This window comes from Phacochoerus africanus, chromosome 2 (genome assembly GCF_016906955.1).
Source record: "Phacochoerus africanus isolate WHEZ1 chromosome 2, ROS_Pafr_v1, whole genome shotgun sequence".
In the NCBI taxonomy this organism is placed as follows: domain Eukaryota; kingdom Metazoa; phylum Chordata; class Mammalia; order Artiodactyla; family Suidae; genus Phacochoerus; species Phacochoerus africanus.
The window spans coordinates 143,905,869-143,926,111 of NC_062545.1; the positions used below are offsets into that span (position 1 = coordinate 143,905,869).

General features: G+C 46.0%; 5 non-coding genes across 5 annotated transcripts; all 5 read right to left on the reverse strand.

Moving 5' to 3' along the window:
• Positions 1-5,640: 5,640 nt before the first annotated feature.
• On the reverse strand, positions 5,641-5,721 carry LOC125121711 (small nucleolar RNA SNORD115). The gene has a single exon (XR_007133580.1). It is a non-coding gene; the product is annotated as a small nucleolar RNA SNORD115 (small nucleolar RNA).
• Positions 5,722-9,197: 3,476 nt separating this feature from the next.
• LOC125121715 (small nucleolar RNA SNORD115) lies at positions 9,198-9,276 on the reverse strand. Its single transcript, XR_007133583.1, has one exon. It is a non-coding gene; the product is annotated as a small nucleolar RNA SNORD115 (small nucleolar RNA).
• Positions 9,277-11,302: 2,026 nt separating this feature from the next.
• On the reverse strand, positions 11,303-11,383 carry LOC125121712 (small nucleolar RNA SNORD115). Its single transcript, XR_007133581.1, has one exon. It is a non-coding gene; the product is annotated as a small nucleolar RNA SNORD115 (small nucleolar RNA).
• Positions 11,384-12,897: 1,514 nt separating this feature from the next.
• Positions 12,898-12,977, reverse strand: LOC125121713 (small nucleolar RNA SNORD115). The gene has a single exon (XR_007133582.1). It is a non-coding gene; the product is annotated as a small nucleolar RNA SNORD115 (small nucleolar RNA).
• A 6,606-nt stretch (positions 12,978-19,583) lies between these two features.
• On the reverse strand, positions 19,584-19,667 carry LOC125121717 (small nucleolar RNA SNORD115). The gene has a single exon (XR_007133585.1). It is a non-coding gene; the product is annotated as a small nucleolar RNA SNORD115 (small nucleolar RNA).
• Between the last annotated feature and the right edge of the window lie 576 nt (positions 19,668-20,243).

A 20,243-nucleotide genomic window follows, 5' to 3' on the forward strand; every position in this document is an offset into this window, starting at 1 on the left:
AACCAAGGGATTCCCAGTACATCCCTGCACTGGCACCTGAGTATGTTAATCTCAGATGCTTTCTGCAAATGAGGATATTCAAGGGGATGTGACTGTCTGTCTATTCCAGGTGCTAGACAAATGATGACATGGATTGCTTCCAGGCAGCAGGACATATTCAGAGCTTCCTCTTGAAATTTTGTGTAACTAGAGAGGAGAAAGGACAGCTGTGAGAACTCCTAATTCATTCTTTCAGAGGTCGAGGGCCATGAGTTCTATACCTTCGTCCATCCAATGATGATCTAAGAAATACATAGAAGAACACAAAGATCTACAAATGCACTTACACAGAGACATCAACACCTAACTGAAATGCAAACCTACGTATTGAACTCTCTACTTCCAAAAGTCCTTGTCTCCCTAGCACCTTGATTTTCTTCCTTCCTATTTAAATACATACATACAGAAATAAAAGAATGTGTGGTTCAGTGGAGAAGTAGATGAATGAATACATCAATAATGTGTCAGTGCATGAAGAATCAATATAGGACAACAGAAAGAAGGCAGATGTGCACTTGTTGTCTACCCAACAGAAGGCCTGGCACAGGAGTTTCTTGGTTGACCAAACACTAGATGAACTGAGATATCTGTATAGGCTTGCTATTGGACTGTGTAAGCAATGGGGTAGAGGGGACCAATAGGACATTGGGCTTGGCCTCTTGCATGGGAACACACAGAAAAGGGGGCTGTGAAATACCACGGAATCTATGCTCAAGGAAGCAGATATCTGAAGATGTGCAGCCCATAGGCTCACAACCAGTCAACCAGGCAAAGCCCTGTATTGGGACTTTCATGCCAGGGCCAAGGGCTAAGTTTCATTGGTTCTGTGTGCCCAACCATAGCTCTCCAATGGGCCTCAAACAACAGCAAAGCCACTCCTCCCACCTAAACCCACATCCTGGGCCACCTCTGTACATTGGACAAACAGAGCCACTCAATGGAAATGATACCATGGCTATGAAGGGCTCTCCACAAAATTTTAAAAAGTACACTCAGAAATGTTTTCTCGGAGTTCCCATCGTGGCGCAGTGGTTAACGAATCCGACTAGGAACCATGAGGTTGCGGGTTCAGTCCCTGCCCTTGCTCAGTGGATTAACGATCCGGCATTGCCGTGAGCTGTGGTGTAGGTTGCAGACGCGGCTCAGATCCCGCGTTGCTGTGGCTCTGGCATAGGCCGGTGGCTACAGCTCCGATTCAACCCCTAGCCTGGGAACCTCCATATGCCGCGGGAGCGGCCCAAGAAATAGCAACAACAACAACAATAACAATAACAACAACAACAAAAGACAAAAAAAAAAGAAATGTTTTCTCCTCTGGTGGGTATCCTACTTGAAGGCAGTATTTCCCAGAGTGTAAGAATGCCACATAAACTGCAATGGCAGGATTGGGCAAAGCAAAACATTATCAAAGGGACCATCAGGAATCACTGACTTCACAAAGGGTCCAAGATCCCTGAAACTTACCTGAACAAGCCATATAGAAGCACAAGGGCTGCCCCTCAGAACCTTTAATAGCCACTAACTTCTCCAAGCTAAGACCCTGGGGTTCATGCCTATATGTCATGTTCTCCAGGCATAAGATAGGTTCTTGGGACACATCAAGGCACACGCCACAAGTGCCTTCCCTTCAGTATATCAGTGTTATCAGAGGGCTGTGTGAATGTTGCCCAGGGACAAACAAACAAAAAAAAGTGCCATTGCCAATCTGATTAAAATTAAGGCCTAAGGAGCTTTCAGTGAAAGAGCTCCTACAAGGGAGAGGTAATACTTAAAGAGAAATGATGCTTTTTTGGTGTTGAAGTTCAAAAAAGACCTCTCTACCCTTTACTGATTTGAGGAGGTTGTCCCCCACCAAGAGTCCAGTGTCCTCTGGGGTCTGACTTTAGGGAGAAAACACAATTTCAGTTATTAAAGTGAAGGTTGATTTCTTATGACAACTTACTGACAGACAAAATCTTAAGGGAAAGAACAAAAAAAAAATGTGTAACCTAGGGGCAGTAAAAGAGGGAAAAGGAAAGACAGCCCAAAAGAGAAGTTTTAGACCATGGAATCTCATAGAAACAATAGAGTCCCAAAGATACCCCTTATTTACTAGGGGAAAGAGTGCCTCTACACACAAATTCCATGGTTCTAGAACACACAAAGTGATGAAATCATACTACCCTTGCTTAGCCACATCAAGGGGACCTCAAATTGATGGTGTTGAGAATGATTGTTTAAAAAATATAGTTAAGTTAGAATGCCTTTGATATACAAGAGAAATAGGAAGCTATTTCAGAGAAGCCAAAATACACACACACAAAATTTTATAATGAAATGTTGAAAAACAAGAAAAGAATGATTTAAATCAAATCATTACAAAAATTCAGTTTCTTTTGAAAATGAATAGTGATTTCATTGAAGAAATGCATGCTAGGCAAAAAGAAGAAAATCAAAAATAAAGATAGAAAAAGGAATGGGATAAGTCAAGTATGCAGCATTGCTAGAATAACAGATATAGTTATTAAACACAAAAAGCATAGCATGTGAATCTGATAGCCAAAACATGTATGGTGGGTTTTACCTTCAATCTCTTTGGAAAAAGAAGCTTATCCAAGCAAAGACACAATACACAGGTTCAAAATTGTGTGACAAAATTTATAAATATGGTCAAGGTTCTCCAAAACAGAAGAAATGGGAGTAATTAAACTACAAAAGCCAGGTGGCAATTCCCTCAGGAAATCATAAATACCTGCCTCAGAGGTACATAGAACACTGGCCCTGTTACAATGAGAGACAAGGGACAAGTGCCAGTGGTGAGGGCTTCCTACTACCCCTGGTCTGCACAATGAGTCTCTTGAACACAACCTCTGGCTCTCCTTACACTTGGGTCCAGAGCCTGGGTCCTGCTCTTGACTGGGGGCCACCCGTGCCCTTCCTTGGAGATGACACCATAGCTGGGCAGCAATCCCCCAGCCTTCTTTTGAATTTTCACTCAGAAATGTGCTTTAGCCAGCAAGGGGTCTTCCAAGAAGGCCATATCCTACCAGAGGGCCAGCAGGCCACCTGAACAGGGATGGGCTCCCTGTCCTTAAATGCTGTAAAAGGACAATTAAGGCACCAGCAGCATCTCCCAAAGCACACCATCCTTCATGTCAATATGAGTTCTCATCATTGACCCAACCGAGGCACTCCGCAGGTAAACAGTAACCAGTACCTGAGGATGCTTGCCTCATGTGTTTCCTGCCAATGAGGATAAGCCACAGGACATGAGTTTCTGTCTTTTCCTGGTGCTGTATCAAGGCTGACCCAACCTGCCCCATGAACAGCAGGTGCCATTCAGATTGTCCTCTAGAGGAAGAATTGTGCCTAGAGGTGTGTCAGAAAGATGTGAAAACCCGAAGGCCATCCCCTGAGGGGTCGTGGTGTCCTGTAGGCTCTACCTCCCCATACCCTGGAGAGAGCTAAGAGAAGCCAATGACCAATGAAATACATTCATGAACTCCCACTCGACCAAATGGCAATGGGCACCTGACCATGGAGATGGCAACACTGGCCTGGAATGCAAAGTTTCCTCAAAAACTCTCTATAACTCTACCACATACTGTCATCCAGCCCCATATCCTCTCTAATCATGCATTTCTCCCTTCCTTCATTCCTACCAATCATCTAAGATCAAGAAAAATATGAACTGGAATGAAAAACTATGAGCTCTCTGGCTGTGTATGACCTCCAGCTCTTCCCTAGACTAAATCTACCCTAAAGGAGTTCCCGTCATGGCACAGTAGAAATGAATCTGACTAGGATCCGTGAGGATTCAGGTTCAATCCCTGGCCTCACTCAGTGCATTAAGTATCCAGCGTTGCTATGAGCTATGGTGTAGGTCACAGATGCGGCTTGGATCTGGCATTGTCATGGCTATAGTTTAGGCCAGCAGCTACAGCTGTGATTCAACCCCTGGCCTGGGGACTTCCCCCCAATAAACAAACAAACAAACAAACAAACAAATATACCCTCAAGTGTAGGGATTTGCCACCATGAAGGCTAGAGCATCATAAGCTCTGAGTGCAATTCTAGATGAGGAGTTCCAAAAAATGAAAAAAAAAAATGATGTGGACACCTGGACCTGTGAATGAATGAGCCATGAATAAAATTCGTTGGTGCACGAAGAACCGGGTCATCAAGAGAGGATACCCCCAGAGAAAGCACAAGGCCACTGTTGGCCTCCCAGGCTGAAGGCCTGATGCAAAGGCCTCCAGGCCACACAATCCCTAAGGAGCTGCCTGGGGAAAATAAGAGATTCCTGGGTGTTCCATCCCGGTTGCTGCCCTTCAGGGAGTGTTGGAGGGACTTGGGGCTTGGACACTTGCTGGGGCAGAGAAAGAGTGAAGGTGGCTGGGAAGGGCTTTGGAATCTCCACTTCAGGGAGCACAGAATGGTGACCAGCCCAGCCTTTCACCACGAGATGATGTAACAAGTCCTCTAGTGAAAGGTTCAGGCCAAGAAAAAGGGCCAAGTGCCATTGGTGTGGGCTTCCTACTACCCCTGACCTGCCCAATGGCCTGCTCCTCACTGCCTCTCCTCACACTTGGGTCCAGAGCCTGGGGCCTGCCCTTGACTGGGGGGCCGCCAGTGCTCCTCAGTGGAGATGATGCCATGGCTGTGCAGCTCCCCCACATCCTTCTTTTGAACCTGTACTCAGAAATGTGCTCTTGCCTAGAGGGCCAGCAGGCCACCTGAACAGGGATGGGCACCCTACCCTCAAACAAATGCTGTTCAAGGACCATCTGGGCACTGGCAGCATCTCCCAAAGCACATGGTCCTTTAAGCTGACCTAGTCACATTGTGCAACTGCCTGGGTGGCACTTCAGTTCTATTCAGAGCCAGCAGAATCTCCCCCTGGTGGGACACCAGGGACACGTGGATGTCTGCATCACACCTTGTCCAGTCCAGCTCCATGATACTTCTTGAACCAAGGTCCCTGTTGGACCACAAAGCACAAACCCCGTGTGGCCTTCCCTCGAGGAGAACATCAGCCTTTTGGGCATCAAGGTGTACAGAGACCTGTGGCCCTGTTCTCCAGGAAGTTCTGTGGGAAACCTGACTTCTGAGATCCATCAAACAGGAATTCCACTCCAAGCCCCAGCTCTTCAGGTCCGGCATTTTATCTCGGGTGAGAAGCTACCACTGGAGAATTTAGCCCTCCTGCAGAACTCAGGTACATGCTGTGAGCCCTCCCGCTCCCCCTCCCCCTCACTGAGGAGAGCCTGGCCTCCCCTTGGTCATAGGTCTGCTGGGGACTGGGTCCGAGGCAAAATATTGCCACTCACCTGGAAAGATTCAGGCCCTGGTGGAATATTGGCTCAAGGGTCTGAATGAAAGACACAAGCCCAGAAGCAAGTGCTAAGGGCAGGCCCTGCCGATTGGCTCTTGGCCTGGGCAGTGAGGGATTGTAGAAAAGCCAAAACCTGAGGCATGTCCTGGCCACGGTTCAGCCCAAGTTCCCCCTTGAGCCTCAAGGGCTGATGTCCAAGGATAGACGTGCTTCCATGCCCAAATCATGGGGCTCTAAAAGGTCAGAAGAACACCCCCTCCTCCTGCCCTTGGCCTGCCACCTCCATCAGGCCTCAGTGTAATCCTATTGAGGATGATTTTTAAGTCATCATCTTTCTTCATATCAATGTGAGTTCTTATCATCGACCTGAGCTAGGCACTTGGCAGGCAACCAGGAACTGGCACCTGAAGACGCTTAACTCATGTGCTCCCTGCCAATGAGGATGATCCACAGGACATGAGTTCTTTGTGTCAGCTGGGCCAAGGCTGACACACCTTGACCCTTGGACAGCAGGTCACATTCACATCTTCTTTAAGTGGAAGAGGTGTGCCTAGAGGATTGTCAGAGAGAGGCGAGAACACAAAGTCTGTCACCTGAGGTGTCCTGGTGTCCCACAGGCTCTACCTCCCCTCACTCCAGTCAGAACTAAAAGAAGCCAACGACCAACGAAATCCATCCAAGAACCCCCCCACCCCCAAATGGTAATTGGCACCTTACCATGATGTGGCAACACTGGCCTGCAATGCATAGATACCTCCAGAATTCTCTAGAGCTCTACCACCTTCTCTCACCTCCTGCCCCCATGTTTCTCTCCAAAAATACATTTCTTCCTTCCTTCCTCATACCAATCATCTAATATTAAGAAAAAAATTTGTGGACCCCTGGACCTGTGGTTGAAGGAGGCTGTGAATAAAAGATGTCAGCGCAGGAAGATTTGGGTCATCAAGAGAGGACACCCCCAGAGAAAGCAGAAGACAATTGTTGGTCTGCCAGACAGAATGCCTGATGCAAAGGCCTCCTGGCCCACTGATCCATAACTAGGTGCTTGGGAAAAAGAAGAGATCACTAGGGGTTCAATCCTGGCCACTGCCTTCCTGGGAGTGTTGGTAGGATATGGAGCTTGGACACTTGCCAGGTGAGAGACAGAATGAAGGAGGCTGGGAAGGCCTTTGGGATCTCCACTTCAGGGAGCAGAAAAGTGTGACCTGCCCAGCCTTTAACCCTGAGATGATCCAAGGAATCCTCCAGTGAAATCTTAAGGCCAGGGACAAGGGCCAGGTACCATCAGTACAGGCTTCCTACTACACCTGACCTGCCCAGGCTCCTTTGTACACAACCACTGCCTCTCCTAACACTTGGGTCCAGAGCCTTGGACCTGCCCTCAACTTGGGGCAACCAGTGCCCCTCTGTGGAGATGATGCTATGGCTAGACAGCTCTCCCACAGCCTTCTTTTGAACTTATACTCAGAAATGTGCTCTTGCCAGGAGGGAGCCTTCCAAGAAGGCCAGCTGATCAGGGATGGGCACCCTGGCATTAAACAAATGCTGTCCAAGGGCCATTTGGGCACCGGAAGCTTCTCCCAAAGCACACAGTCCTTCAAGTGGAAATAGCCACATTGTGTGACTGCCCTGGGATGCTCTTCAGCTCTATCCAGAGCCAGAAGCATCTCCCACAGACATCAGTTCCAATTTAGATCTTCATATAGGGGAAGTGTTGTGCCTAGAGTAGCATCAGACTGATGTGAGAACCCAAAGTCCATCCCCCAAAGGGTCATGGTGTTCCACAGTCTCCACCTCCCTGTACCCCAGAGAGAGCTAATTGATGCCAACAATGGAAGAAATACATCCAAGAATGCCTTCACCCCCAAAAGCAATGGATACCTGACCACAGAGACATCAACACCAGACTGGAATGCATAGCTACCTCAAGAATTCCCTAGAGCTCTACCACCTTATCTCACATCCCACCCCCATATTCTCTCCAACCATGCTTTTCTCCTTTCCTTCATTTTTTCCCACCAGTCACCTAAGATCAAAGAAAAAAGTTATGAATGCCTGGAAAATGGATAAAGTAGGCAGCGAATAAAAGGCATCTATGCATGAAGAACCATGTCATCAAGAGAGGATGACCTCAGAGAAAGCAGAAGACCATTGATCTGCCCTGCATTAAGGTCTGACACAAAGGTCCTGGTTGGCCAATCCCTAAGGAGCTGCCTGGGAAAAGAGATTTTTATGGGTTCTATCCTGGTCGCTGCCTACCAGGGAGAGTTGGTGGGACATGGGTCTTGGACAATTGTCAGTGCAGAGAGAGAGTGAAGGCAGCTGGGAAAGCCTTTGGGATCTCCACTTCAGGGAGCAGAGAAGGGTGAACTGCCTCGCCTCTCACTCTGAGATGATCCAAAGAGTCCTCTAGGGACAAGGGCCAATTGCCATTGGTGTGAGCTTCCTACTACACCTTACCTGCCCAACGGCTGACTTGAACAAAACCACTGACTCTCTTAACACTTGGGTCCATAGCCTGTGTCCTCCCCCACCTGGGGCCACCAGTGCCCCTCTGTGGAAAGGACACCATGGCTGGGCATCTCTCCATCATCTTCTTTTGAACCTACACTCAGAAATGTGCTCTAGATGGGAAGGGGCCTTCAAGGAAGGCCATGTCCTCCCAGAGGGCTAGCAGGCCACCTGATCAGGGGTGGGCACCCTGCCCTCAAATGAATCATGTCCAAGGACTATTCAGGCACTGGCAGCATCTCCCAAAGCACACAGTCCTTGAAGTGGACCTAGCCAAGTTGTGCAACTGCTCTGGGATGGCCCTTCAGCTGTATAAAGAGCCAGCAGCATCTCCCCCTGTTGGGATATCAGGGACACGTGGATGCTTGCACTGCATGCTCCCAAGGGTGCTCCATGATAGTTCCAGAATTAAGGTCCCTGTGGGACCTCAAAACGCAATTGTTTGTGGTCTTCCCTTGAGGAAGACATCAGCCTTTTCAACCTCAAGGCGTAGGGAGACCCTTGGCCCTGTTCTCCATGAAGTCAGGGGGGTATATCTGACTTCTCAGGTGCATTACATGGGATTTCCAATTCAAGACCTGAGTCCTCATGTGTGGCATGCTTATCTTGGGTGATTAGCTTCTGCCAGAGTAATCAGCTTCCTGCAGTATTGAGGGACCCACTGGGAACACTCTCCTCCCAGACCATTTGCTGAAGAGAGCCTGGCCTCCCCTTGTCCTAGATCTATTGGGGACAGGCTCTGAAGACAGATTGCCATTCACCTGGAAGGGTTCAGGCCCTGGTGGAATCTTGGATTGAGGGTCCTACTGAAAGACACAGGCCAGGAGCAAGAGCTAAGGATAGGCCCTGGAGACTGGCTCTTGGTCTTGGCACTAAGGGTGGGGGTGGGAGTTGAAGAATAGCCAAAACTTGTGGCATGTTCTGGCCACGGTTCAGCCCAATTTCCTGCTTAAGCCCCAAGGGCTGACGTCCAGGGATAGGTGTGCACCCATGCCCAAATCATGGGGCTTTAAAATGGTCAGAAGGACACACCCTCCACCTGCCCCTGGCCTGTCGCCTCCATCAGGTCTTAGTGTAATCCTATTGAGCATGACTTTTTTTTTGTCTTTTTGCCTTTTCTAGGGCCACTTCTGCAGCATATGGAGGTTCCCAAGCTAGGGGTTGAATTGAAGCTGTAGCCACCAGCCTACACCAGAGCCATAGCAATGCAGGATCCGAGCCGCATCTGCAACCTTCACCACAGCTCATGGCAATGCTGGGTCCTTAACCCACTGAGCAAGGCCAGAGATCGAACCCGCAACCTCATGGTTCCCAGTTGGATTCGTTAACCACTGTGCCACAGCGGGAATTCCTGAGCATGATTTTTAAGTCATCATCTCTCATCATGTCAGTATGAGTTCTCATCATTGACCTGAGCAAGGCATTCAGCAGAAAACCAGGAGGCAGCATGCTTACCTCACATGCTTCTTGCCAATGAGGATATGCCACAGGACACAAGTTCCTGTCTTTTCCTTGTGCTGGACCAAGGCTGACTCAACCTTCCCCATAGACAGCAGGTCCCATTCAGATCTTTGCCTGGGGAAGAGTTGTGCCTAGAGGAGTGAAGGACAGAAGTGAGAACCATCCACTGAAGAGTAGGGGTGTCCTGCAGTCTCCACCTCCCCACACCCTGGAGAGAGCTAAGAGAAGCCAATGACAGACAAAATATATCCAGGAACCCCCACCCCAAATGGCATTGAGCACCCAACCAAGAAGAAGGTGAAATTGGCCTGGAATACATAGCTACATCAAGAATTCTCTACAGCTCTAGCACCTTCTCTCAACTTCCACCCTTATATTCTCTCCAACTATGCATTTCTCCCTTCCTTCCTTTCCACCCATCATCTAAGATCAAGAAAAAATGTCATGGATACCTGAAGCACTGGATGAAAAAGGCCATGAAAAAAAGGCATTGGCACATGAAGAATTGGGTCATCAAGAGAGGATGCCACCAGAGAGAAAGCATAGACCATTGTTGGTCTGCCTGGCAGTAGGCCTGACACAAAGGCCTCCTGGCCGACCAATCCCTAAGAGCTGCCTGGGGAAAAGAAGAGATTCCTAGGAATTTCGTCTTGGTCGCTGCCCACCAGGGAGTGTTGGTGGGAAATGGGGCTTGGGCGTGGTCATAGTAGAGAGAGAGTGAAGGCAGCTGGGATGGCCTTTGGGATCTCCACTTCAGGAAGAAGAGAAGGGCGACATGCCCAGCCTTTCTCCCTGAGACAATCTGATGAGTACTCTTGGGAAAAGTTCAGGCCAGAGGCAAGGTCCAAGTGCCGTCAGTGCAGGCTTCCTGCTACCACTGACCTGCACAATGGCACCCTGCAACACAAACTCTCCCTATCCTCATACTTGGGTCCAGAGCCTGGGGCCTGCCCTTGACTGGGGGCCACCCATGCCCCTCCTTGGAGATGACGCCATGTCTGGGCAGCTCTTCCCCAGTCTTCTTTTGAACTTACACTCAGAAATGTGCTCTTGCCAGGAGGGGGCTTTCTGGGAAGGCTGTGTCCTCCCAGAGGGCCAGCAGGCCACCTGATCAGGGATGGGTACCCTTCTCTCAAACACATGCTGTCCAAGAACAATTCGGGCACCTGGAGCATCTCCCAAATCACACCATCCTTGAGGCAGCCCTAGCCACATTGTGTGACTGCCCTGGGCTGGCCCTTCAGCTCTATACATTGCCAGCAGCATCTCCCCCTGCTGGATACATGGACACCTTCATCACACCCTCCTAGGCCAGCTCCATGATACTTACTGAACCAAGGTCCCTCTGGGACCTCAAAGCACAACACCATGTGGCCTTCACTAGTGTAGGACATCAGCCTTTTCAGCCTCAAAGTGTACAGAGACTTTGGCACTGTTCTCCAGAGAGTCAGTGTGGGAACCCTGATCTCTCAGGACCATCAGACAGGATTTCCATTCCAAGCCCTGACTCCTCAGGTCCAGCATGCCTATGTCAAGCGAGAAGTTACCACTGGAATCTTCAGCCTTCCTATGGGATCTATGGACATGCCGGGACCCCTCCCTCTCCTCTTCACTGAGTAGAGCCTGGCCTCAACTTGGTCCCAGGACCCCAAGGAACTGGATCTGAAGCCAAAGATTGCCACTCACCTGGAAAGATTCATGCCCTGGTGGAATCTTGGCTTGAGGGTCCGACTGAAGACATGAGCCCAGGAGCAAGAGCTAAAGGCAGGCCCCAAAATGTGGCTCCTTGCCTGGTCAGCTGGGGATTGCAGAAAAACCAAAACCTGGGGCATGTCAAGGCTGCGGTTCAGCCCAATTCCCACTTGAGCATCAAGGGCTTTGGTACATGGATAGGTGTGCTTCCATGCCCAAATTATGGGGCTTTAAAAGGGTTGGAAGGACACCCATGCCTCCTGGCCCTGGTCTTTTGCCTCCATCTGGCCTCAGCGTAATCCTATTGGGCATGATTTTTAAGTCATCATCTCTCTTCGTGTCAATATGAGTTCTCATCATCAACCCAAGCAAGGCACTCAGCAGGCAACTGGGATGTGGCATCTGAGGACACTTAACTCACATGGTTCCTGCCAATGAGGATAAACCACAGAATACAAGTTCCTGTCTTTTCTTGTGCTGAACCAAGGTTGACTCACAGGTCCCATTCAGATCTTCGTCTAGGGGAAGAGTTGTGCTTAGAGGAGCAAAGGACAGAGGTGAGAACCCAAAGTCCATCCACTGAGAGGTGGTTGTGTCCTATAGGCTCCACCTTCCTGCACCCCAGAGAGAGCTAAAAGAAGCCAATGACAGACAAAATACATCCAGGAACCCCCATGCCCCCAAATGGTAATGGGCACCTGACCACAGAGATGGCTAAATTGGCCTGGAATACATCAAGTACTCTCTATGGCTCTATCACCTTCTCTCACCTCCTGCCCCCATACCCTCTCCAACCTTGGATTTTTTCCTTCCTTCCTACCCATCATCTAAGATCAAGAAAAAATGTTGTATATGCCAGGAGCCGTGGATGAAAGAGGGTATGAATAAAGGTATCAGTGCATGAAGACTCAGGTCATCAAGACAGGACACCCCCAGAGAAAGCAGTAGACCATTGTGGGTCTCCCCTGCATAGGCCTAATGCAAAGGCATCCTGGCTGACCAATCCCTAAGGAGCTGGCTGGGGAAAAGAAGAGATTCCTAGGGATTACATCCTGGTTGCTGCCTGCCTGGGAGTGTTGGTGGGATGTGGGGCTTGGACACTTTCTGGGGCAGAGAGAGAGAGAGTGAAGGCAGCTGGGAAAGCCTTTGGGATCTCTACTTCGAGGAGCAGAGAAGGGTGATACACCTAGCCTTTCTCCCAGAGATGATCTGATAAGTCCTCTTGGGAAAGTTTCAGGCTGGGGGCAAGGGCCAAATGCCTTGGTGTGGGCTTCCTACTACCCCTGATCTGCACTACAGAGCCCTTGAACACAACCTCTGCCTCTTCTCAGACTTGGATCCAGAGCCTGGGGCCTTGCCTCGACTGGGGGCTGCCATTGCCCCTCCTTGGAGATGACACCATGGCTGAACAGCTCTCCCTCAGCCTTCTTTTGAACCTATACTCAGAAATGTGCTCTTGCCAGGAGGGGTTCAACCCAAGATCCCACTCAAGCCTCAATGGCTCTTTGGGCTTGCCCTTCCTCTCTCCTTAGAGCCAGCACCACCTGCCCAAGCTGGGACTTGTATCAGAGACCAAAGATATTCACTCACCTGGAATGCTTCAGGACATGGTGAAACCTTGTCTTGACTGTCAGACTGAAAAACATGATCCTAAGAGAAGGAGCTAAGGGAAACCTTGCTGACAACCTTTGGGCTTGGGCTTTGGGGAGCTGAAGAAAAGCCCAAACCAGAGGCATGTCCTTGTCCTGGTCATGTGGAAGCCATGCTAGAGCCACTAAGGCTGTTTTTCAGGGATGGGGTGCTTCCATGCCCAAACCCCATAGTTATAAAAAGGGAAGATAGATCCTCTTACCTCCTGCTTTTGGACTGCCACCTCCATTGGCCCTCAGTGTATTCCTATTGAGCATGATTTTAAGTAATTACCTCTCTTCATGTCATAATGAGTTCTCAGCACTGACCCTATCAAGGCACTTGGCCAGCATCCAGAAACTGGCACCTTAGGAACCTTACTTCATGAGCTTCTCTCCAGTGTGTATAACCCACAGGTCCTATGTTTACGTCATTTTCTTGTGCAGGATGAAGGCTGATTGTCCGTGGATTGCCCCACAGACAGCAAGCCCATTTCAGATCTTGCTTTAAGGGGCAAGCTCTTCCTAGAGGTGGTTTGGACAGCTGTGAAGACAAGTCCATTTCTTGAGGTATCATGCTCATGGAGGCTATACCTACCCGCAATCAGTGAAGAGCTACAATATGCTGACAAAATTATCACAGAACAACCAGATTGAACAACCTGTCTATACATGGAGAGAGAAACACCTACCTGAAATGCCTACTTGCATAGTGAAATTTTTACATTCCTCTCTACCTTTCTCCCACCTTGCTTCTCCTTTCCTATGTACTTAATTACTATTAAATATGTGTTAGCTTGGAAGAGCAAATCATTGAGGTCACAAATAACATATTAGTGTATGGAAACATGTTATACCCATAGATGTCTCCAGTGGGAAGGCAAACGTAATTTGTTTTCCACTCATCTGACATTCTTTTGTGAGGTCCCTTGGGTGACCAAACACTGTGGTGGTTTCTTTGGGAATGTGTGACTTTAGAGTGGGCTCTATCATATTCACTGCCAGGTATCAGGGACAAATGTGATTGGGCCTGGAAACTCACAGAAAAGTTGGCTGTGATTTGGAATCAAGCTCCATGAATCATTTATCTAGAGACCATCTGCTCATGTGTTATCCGTGGGTCAATCAGGCAAAGTCCAAGAGGAGGTTTAGGCCAGGAACAAGGGCCAAATCCATTCGTTCTGCACTTCCACCTATGTACTGCCCTCTATTCCCAAACAATGTCAAGGCTACATCTCATTCCTCTGTCCACCTCCTGAAGCCACCCCTCTACTTCCAGTAAACAGAGGTTTTTCATGGAGATGATACATCATAGCTACCAATGGCTCTCCACAGCCTTTTGGTACAATACACGCAGTACAGGTTTCTCCTCTGTTGGGTGCCCTCGCTGAAGAGAGTGCCTTCTGGAGAGGAAGTTTGCCACATGATTGCAAAGGGACCAACAAGACTTAGCAAAATACATCAAAAAGCCCACTGGTAACATTTGTATTATCAAGAGTCCAGTAGCCCTGAAACTATCCTGGCCAAGTCCTATGGATGCTAAGGGGATACCCTTCAGCTCTCTCAATAGCTAACAGCAGCTTCCAGCTAAAACTCTATGCCAGGTTGATGCCTGCATCTCACCATCTCTGGGCCTGGGGTATAATGTTTTTATGCCCTAGTTCCTTGGGGAATGTCAAGGCACACACCCAAGGTGGCTGACCATTTTGGGCATCAGCCTCATCAGCCCCAAAGATTACAGAGACCCTTGCTAATGTTCTCCATAGAGAAACAGTAGAAAGTATTGCCTCCATTTACAATCTGATTAGATTTCTGCTCTCATGACAGGCATTTCAGTGCCCAAGATTCTCTCCCATTTGTGATGACACTGTAGGAGATATTAGCCCTCCTTTGTGATTGAGGGACCTGCAAGGAGCCCCTCCTCTTTACAGAGATAAGGCAGGCTTCCCCCATAGTCCAATGTCCTTTGGGACCTTTGTCTAAGAGCAAAATATTCACTCACCTGGATTTCTTCAGGCAGTGGTGAATACCTTGATTGAAAGTCTTGCTGAAAGACACAATTCCAAGAAAGAGAGCTAAGAAAAGGCCCCACATACAGACTCCGGGCCAGGGAACTTGGTATCAGGAACACAGAATAAAACATGATCATGTTCTTGCCACGTGGAACCCCATCCTCATGTTGGAGTTCCAAGGGCTGTTCTCCAGGGATAGCATGCCTCCATGCCTGAATCCCATTTCTCTACAAGAAGCAGAATGATCCTACACCTGCTACCCTGGATTGTCACCTTTATTTGGCCCCAGTATAATACCATTGGTTTTTGGGTCATCATCTCTATGCCAATATGAGATATCTTTATCAACCCAAATAAGGCACTCTCCACACATCCCAGAACTGGCACCCGAGTATGCTTACCTCACATGGCTTTCTAAAAATGAGGATACCCAAAAGAAACTTTTTTCTGTTTATTCTAGGTGCTGGATGAAGCAGTATGGATTGCTTCAGGGGCAGTAGGCCAAATTCAGATCTTCCTCAAGGGGATGTTTTCTGGATAGAGTGGAGTCACACCTCCACTCCTAGTCCATCTTTTGAAGGATGTTGGATCGTGAGTGCTATGCCTTCATGAATCCAGTGATGACACAGACATATCAGTGAGGATACATTTAGGAACATAAAACAAGTACAGTTATACACAGGGATATAAACACTAAAGGGAAATCCATACCTGCCTACTGAACTGTCCCCCTTCCTCTCTCCCTTCCTTCTTTTTTCCTATTTTTCTTTTCTCCCTTTCTATTTACATACATACTAGCGGGACACAAAAGAATATGTGCAGGAATGGTGGAGTGGATATTTGAGGCCATGAATAATGTGTCAGTACATGAAGAAGTTGTGCATCAATAAACAACTCCAAAGAGAATGTAGAGGTGAATTGGTTGTCCACCAAGCAGAAGGATTGGGTGCAGGCTTCTCAGCTGACCAAACACTCTGTAGGTGTCTTGAAGACCAGAGACATTCCTTCTGGTCTGTGCATGTAATTGGGATCAATGGGTCATTGTGGTCACCTCTTTCTCAGGGACAGGCAAAAAACACGCCTGAGAAGACCCATATAATCCATGCTTGAGGAAACAGCAAAGCCTGACCACTCTTGGTCACTCCATCAGTCATGAGGGAAAACCCTGCATAAGACTTTTAGGTCTGGAACATGGGTCTTCCCATGGGCCACAAACACCAACTATTCTACTCCTCCCTCCTTTGTACACCCTTTAGGTCTACCCATCTACTTCAGGCAAACTCGGCATCTCCATCTTGATGGACATGATAAAGCATTACTCCAAAGGACTCTACAGTGCTTTTTTTTAAAAGTAAGTGTTTTAAAGAAGTGTTTTCTCCTCTGGAAAGTGCCATTTTTAAAGGTTGTTTCTCCAGGGGGGGAAGAATCCCAAATGAAGCACAAGGGGTCCAAACCCATCAAAGTGCCCATCAGGAACCACTGGCATCACCAAGAGACCAGGATCCCTGAAACTGACCTGTCTAAGCCTTATGGATGCTCAGAGGCTGCCCTTCACCTTTCTGAATAGCCAGGAGCACCTCTCATCTAAGACCTGGTGCCTGAATTAATTCTTGCATCTCACCATTTGCAGGCCTGCAGCTTGATCCTTCCCAACTCAAGGTTCTTGGGAGACTGCCAGGCCACAACGGAGGTGGCCATTCCTTCAGTACATCAGCCTTATCAGTCTCAGGGTGTTCAGAGACCCTTGGAGAAATTTCCCAAGGGGCAAGGGGAGGAAATATTGCCTCCATTGCCAATTTAATTAGAATTTAGATCTATCAACATTCTTTTTCTTGCCTGAGATCATATCTGGTTAGTGATGGCACTGTAATAGAGATCAGCCTTTCTTTGGTATTGAGGGTCTTGAAAGGTCTCTTTCCTTTGTATTAAGGTGAGAATGTCTCTCCCATAGTCTAATATCCTCTGGGGCTTGGGTAAAAGGCCAAAGATATTCATTCACCTGTAATTCTTCAGGCCATGGTGAAACCTTGGCTTAAGCATCTTACCAAAACACACAACCCCAAGAGAAAGAGCAAGGGAAGGCCCTGCAAATGGCCTCTGGGGCAGGGAAATTGGGATCAAAGTAAAAGCCGACAACATGTACATGTCCTGGCCACATAGAAGCCCATGGTCACAGCAGAATTGTAAAAGCTGTCCTGCAGATATAGGGTTCCTCTATGCCCAAATCCCATGGTTCTAGATGAGGCAGAAAATTTCCTGGCCTCCTGCCCCTGGACTGCCTCTTCCATTGGGCTTCAGCATAGTCCTATTTGGCATGATTTTCAGGTCACCATCTCTTTAAAATAATATACTTTTTTTTTTTTTTTTTTTTTTTACCTTTTGAGGGCTTCACCTGCAGTACATGGAGGTTCTCAGGCTAGGGGTCGAATCAGAGCTGTAGCCGCTGGCCTATGCCAGAGCCACAGCAATGTGGGATCCGAGCCATGTCTGCAAACTACACCACAGCTCATGGCAACGCTGGATTCATAACCCACTGAATGAGACCAAGGATTGAACCCGCAACCTCATGGTTACTAGCCGAGTTCATTAACCACTGAGCCAGGACGGAAACTCCCATAAAATAATATACATTTTAATTGCACAGCCAGTTATTGCATTATCATATGTCATTTCTTTTTGTCTTCAGCATGCCAACCCCTAGATATTTTAAAATTAACAATATGGTGAACATTTATTTAATAATATTTTGGTAGAATTCAACTCAATACTTTTTTCGGTATTTTCGGCATCTGAATAATTTTTCATTCTTTTCATTACTTATTTTCTCATTTTAAGACAGATTTCAAAGTGAATATCTTCATATTTCTGTCATGAATCTTATTGCTTCTTTTCTTAGTGATAATTATGGTTAATTTCGACTTTTTTAATAGTTTCATTTACCTTTTTTTTTCTTGGAGAAGTAAAACAGTTATACATTTTTCAAAAACTTCTGCATGCCTTCAGTTGTTTGCAATAATGAGATCATTACATTGATCAATTTATTCTATTAATAGCTACTTTATGTTGGTATCTCTGCATTTTTTCATTGCATATGAACCGCCTAAAATCTTATTCTTAAAGCCATATATATATATTTGTATTTTTAGGGCTGCAAACATGGCATATGGAGGTTCGCAGGCTGGGGTCCAAATGGAGCTGTAGCTGCCGGCCACAGCTGGGATCTGAGCTGCATTTGTGATCTACACCACATCTCCTGGCAATGCCTAATCGTTAACCTACTGAGCAAGGCAAGGGATCGAACACGCATCCTCATGGATACTAGTCGGGTTCATTAACTGCTGAGCCACAACAGGAACTCCAAAGCCACATAAGTTTTTGATCACAAATCAGATACACTTGTAACTGCGATATTTTAGTATATAATTTAAAATTAATATAGAGCCTTTTTGAACATGGATAGTAATCCCTGTTATATTGAATGTCCTCTTAAATATCTTATCAACTTGAAATCTACACAAAAAATAAAATTCAATAATCTATGTAAATGTGTCTTTTATACACTCAGAGAAAGCCACACTACAGAGTGGGATCCAGAGGTAAAAAATCTATCATATTATTTCTATTCATTTTCATTCAAAAATATTGTATTTTCCCATGAGAATTTCTTCAAGTTGGTCAGACACTCATTTGAAATAAAGAGTAAATATTTCTAATTCCACACCACTAGCCTATTCACATATAAATTAGAATCTTCTGGCATCATTTGTATCATATTCTTTATTATATGATGCATTTGGTACATATCATGACCTGTAATTTTGAATGTTTTTAAATTTTAAGTTTAAAATTTTAGTTCCTTAACAGTACAACTGCTGAATTTCAAATCCTCTTTTTAATGGCATTTTCCTTCAGATATGGGAGATACTTTAGTGTTTCAAAGTAGCCCAAAGTGACTTTTAGAATGCCCTAAAATTATAAAAATATCATTCTCGATTACTGTGGTTTTGTAATATTGCCTGAAGTCTGGGAGAGAGATGCCTCCTGCTTGGTTTTTGTTCTTCAGAATTTCTTTGGCAATTCTGGGTCTTTTGTGCTTCCATATAAAGTTTTGGATTGTTTGATCTAGTTCTGTGAAAAATCTCATCAGTAATTTGATAGGGATTGCATTGAATCTGTAGATTGCTTTGGGTAGTATGGCCATTTTTACAATATTAATTTTTCCAACCCAGGAGCATGGAATATCTTTCCATTTCTTTACTTCTTTAATTTCCTTGATTAATGTTTTATAGTTCTCAGCATATTAAGTCCTTTACCTCCTTGGTCAGGTATATTCCCAGGTATTTGATTTTTGGGGGTGCAATTTAAAAAGGTATTGCATTTCATCATGTTTGTTGAATTATCTTAAGCAGTGCATTGCAGACCAGTGAATCTAAATTTCTCAACTTCAATATTGTTAATTTCATATTAATATAAAACTTTTACTTATAAGTTTACATCAAGTAGGTTGGTCACTTATTCAACAGAAAATTCCATTTTCCTGTTGCATTTACCTTCTGCTTAAACCTTTTTGCCTTTGGAGTGCATCTTAACCAATCATCAGTGTTCTATTTGGAGTATAACTATCACCATGGCAAACTAGACACTAATCATCAATGCAGTTTTGCATCCCTTGGTTGAATGTCTTACTCAGAGCCACATTGAGAGAAAAGCAGTGGATTAAGCCCTCTATGTACTTTACTATTAAAAATTGTAAATCTCTGAAACAAAGTTTACAGGATGATTGCTTTTTTTTTTTTTTTTACTTTTGAGAGCATATACAGGTTTGATTCCTATGACTTTCTTTTAAGATATTATTGTCTCAAGCCACAAATAAAATGCCTATAGAGGAAATAATGATTCCATATATATTTCCCTGTATTGTCAGCTAGGTTTATCTCCATCAAAATTCTATTGGTTATGATTTTCAGGTCATCATTTCACCTCAGGACAATAAGTTATCATCACTGACCCACACCATGACACTCCACATGCACGTGGACACTTGAACCTGAATATACGTACCAGCCAATTATTGTAGCAATTTGGGCTGGCATTTAGACATATTAAGTGGTATACACCTGACTCACATTAATTCTCCAAGGCTGCAGGCCAAATTGTGATCTTCCTCTGTACTCATTATTTAAGTACACAGGAGTAGGACAGGTATTAAAACTTAAATCTCTCATGGAACATGGCTCTTTATTGCTTTTCCTTAATGGAATAATACAGTTTATACTCAGAAAATGATGCATTATGGAGACTGTAGACTATTTATAACCGTACAGTAGAATAACACAGAACATAGGTTTCTTTGGAGAACTACTCAGAAGCTGTCAGGAAAACACAAGAGCATTCAATGATCATCCATTTTATATATAAAAAGTGCCATACCAGTAACATTTGACATTGTCTTTTGCATATGAACTCTCCTAAAATGACACCCCTTTAGCCACATGAAGTTCAGGATTTGCAAATCAAGTATCAAGCTACTTGGAATAGTATTCGTTTTCAGGCAGCCTCCATCATTCATAGCATATACATTATTAT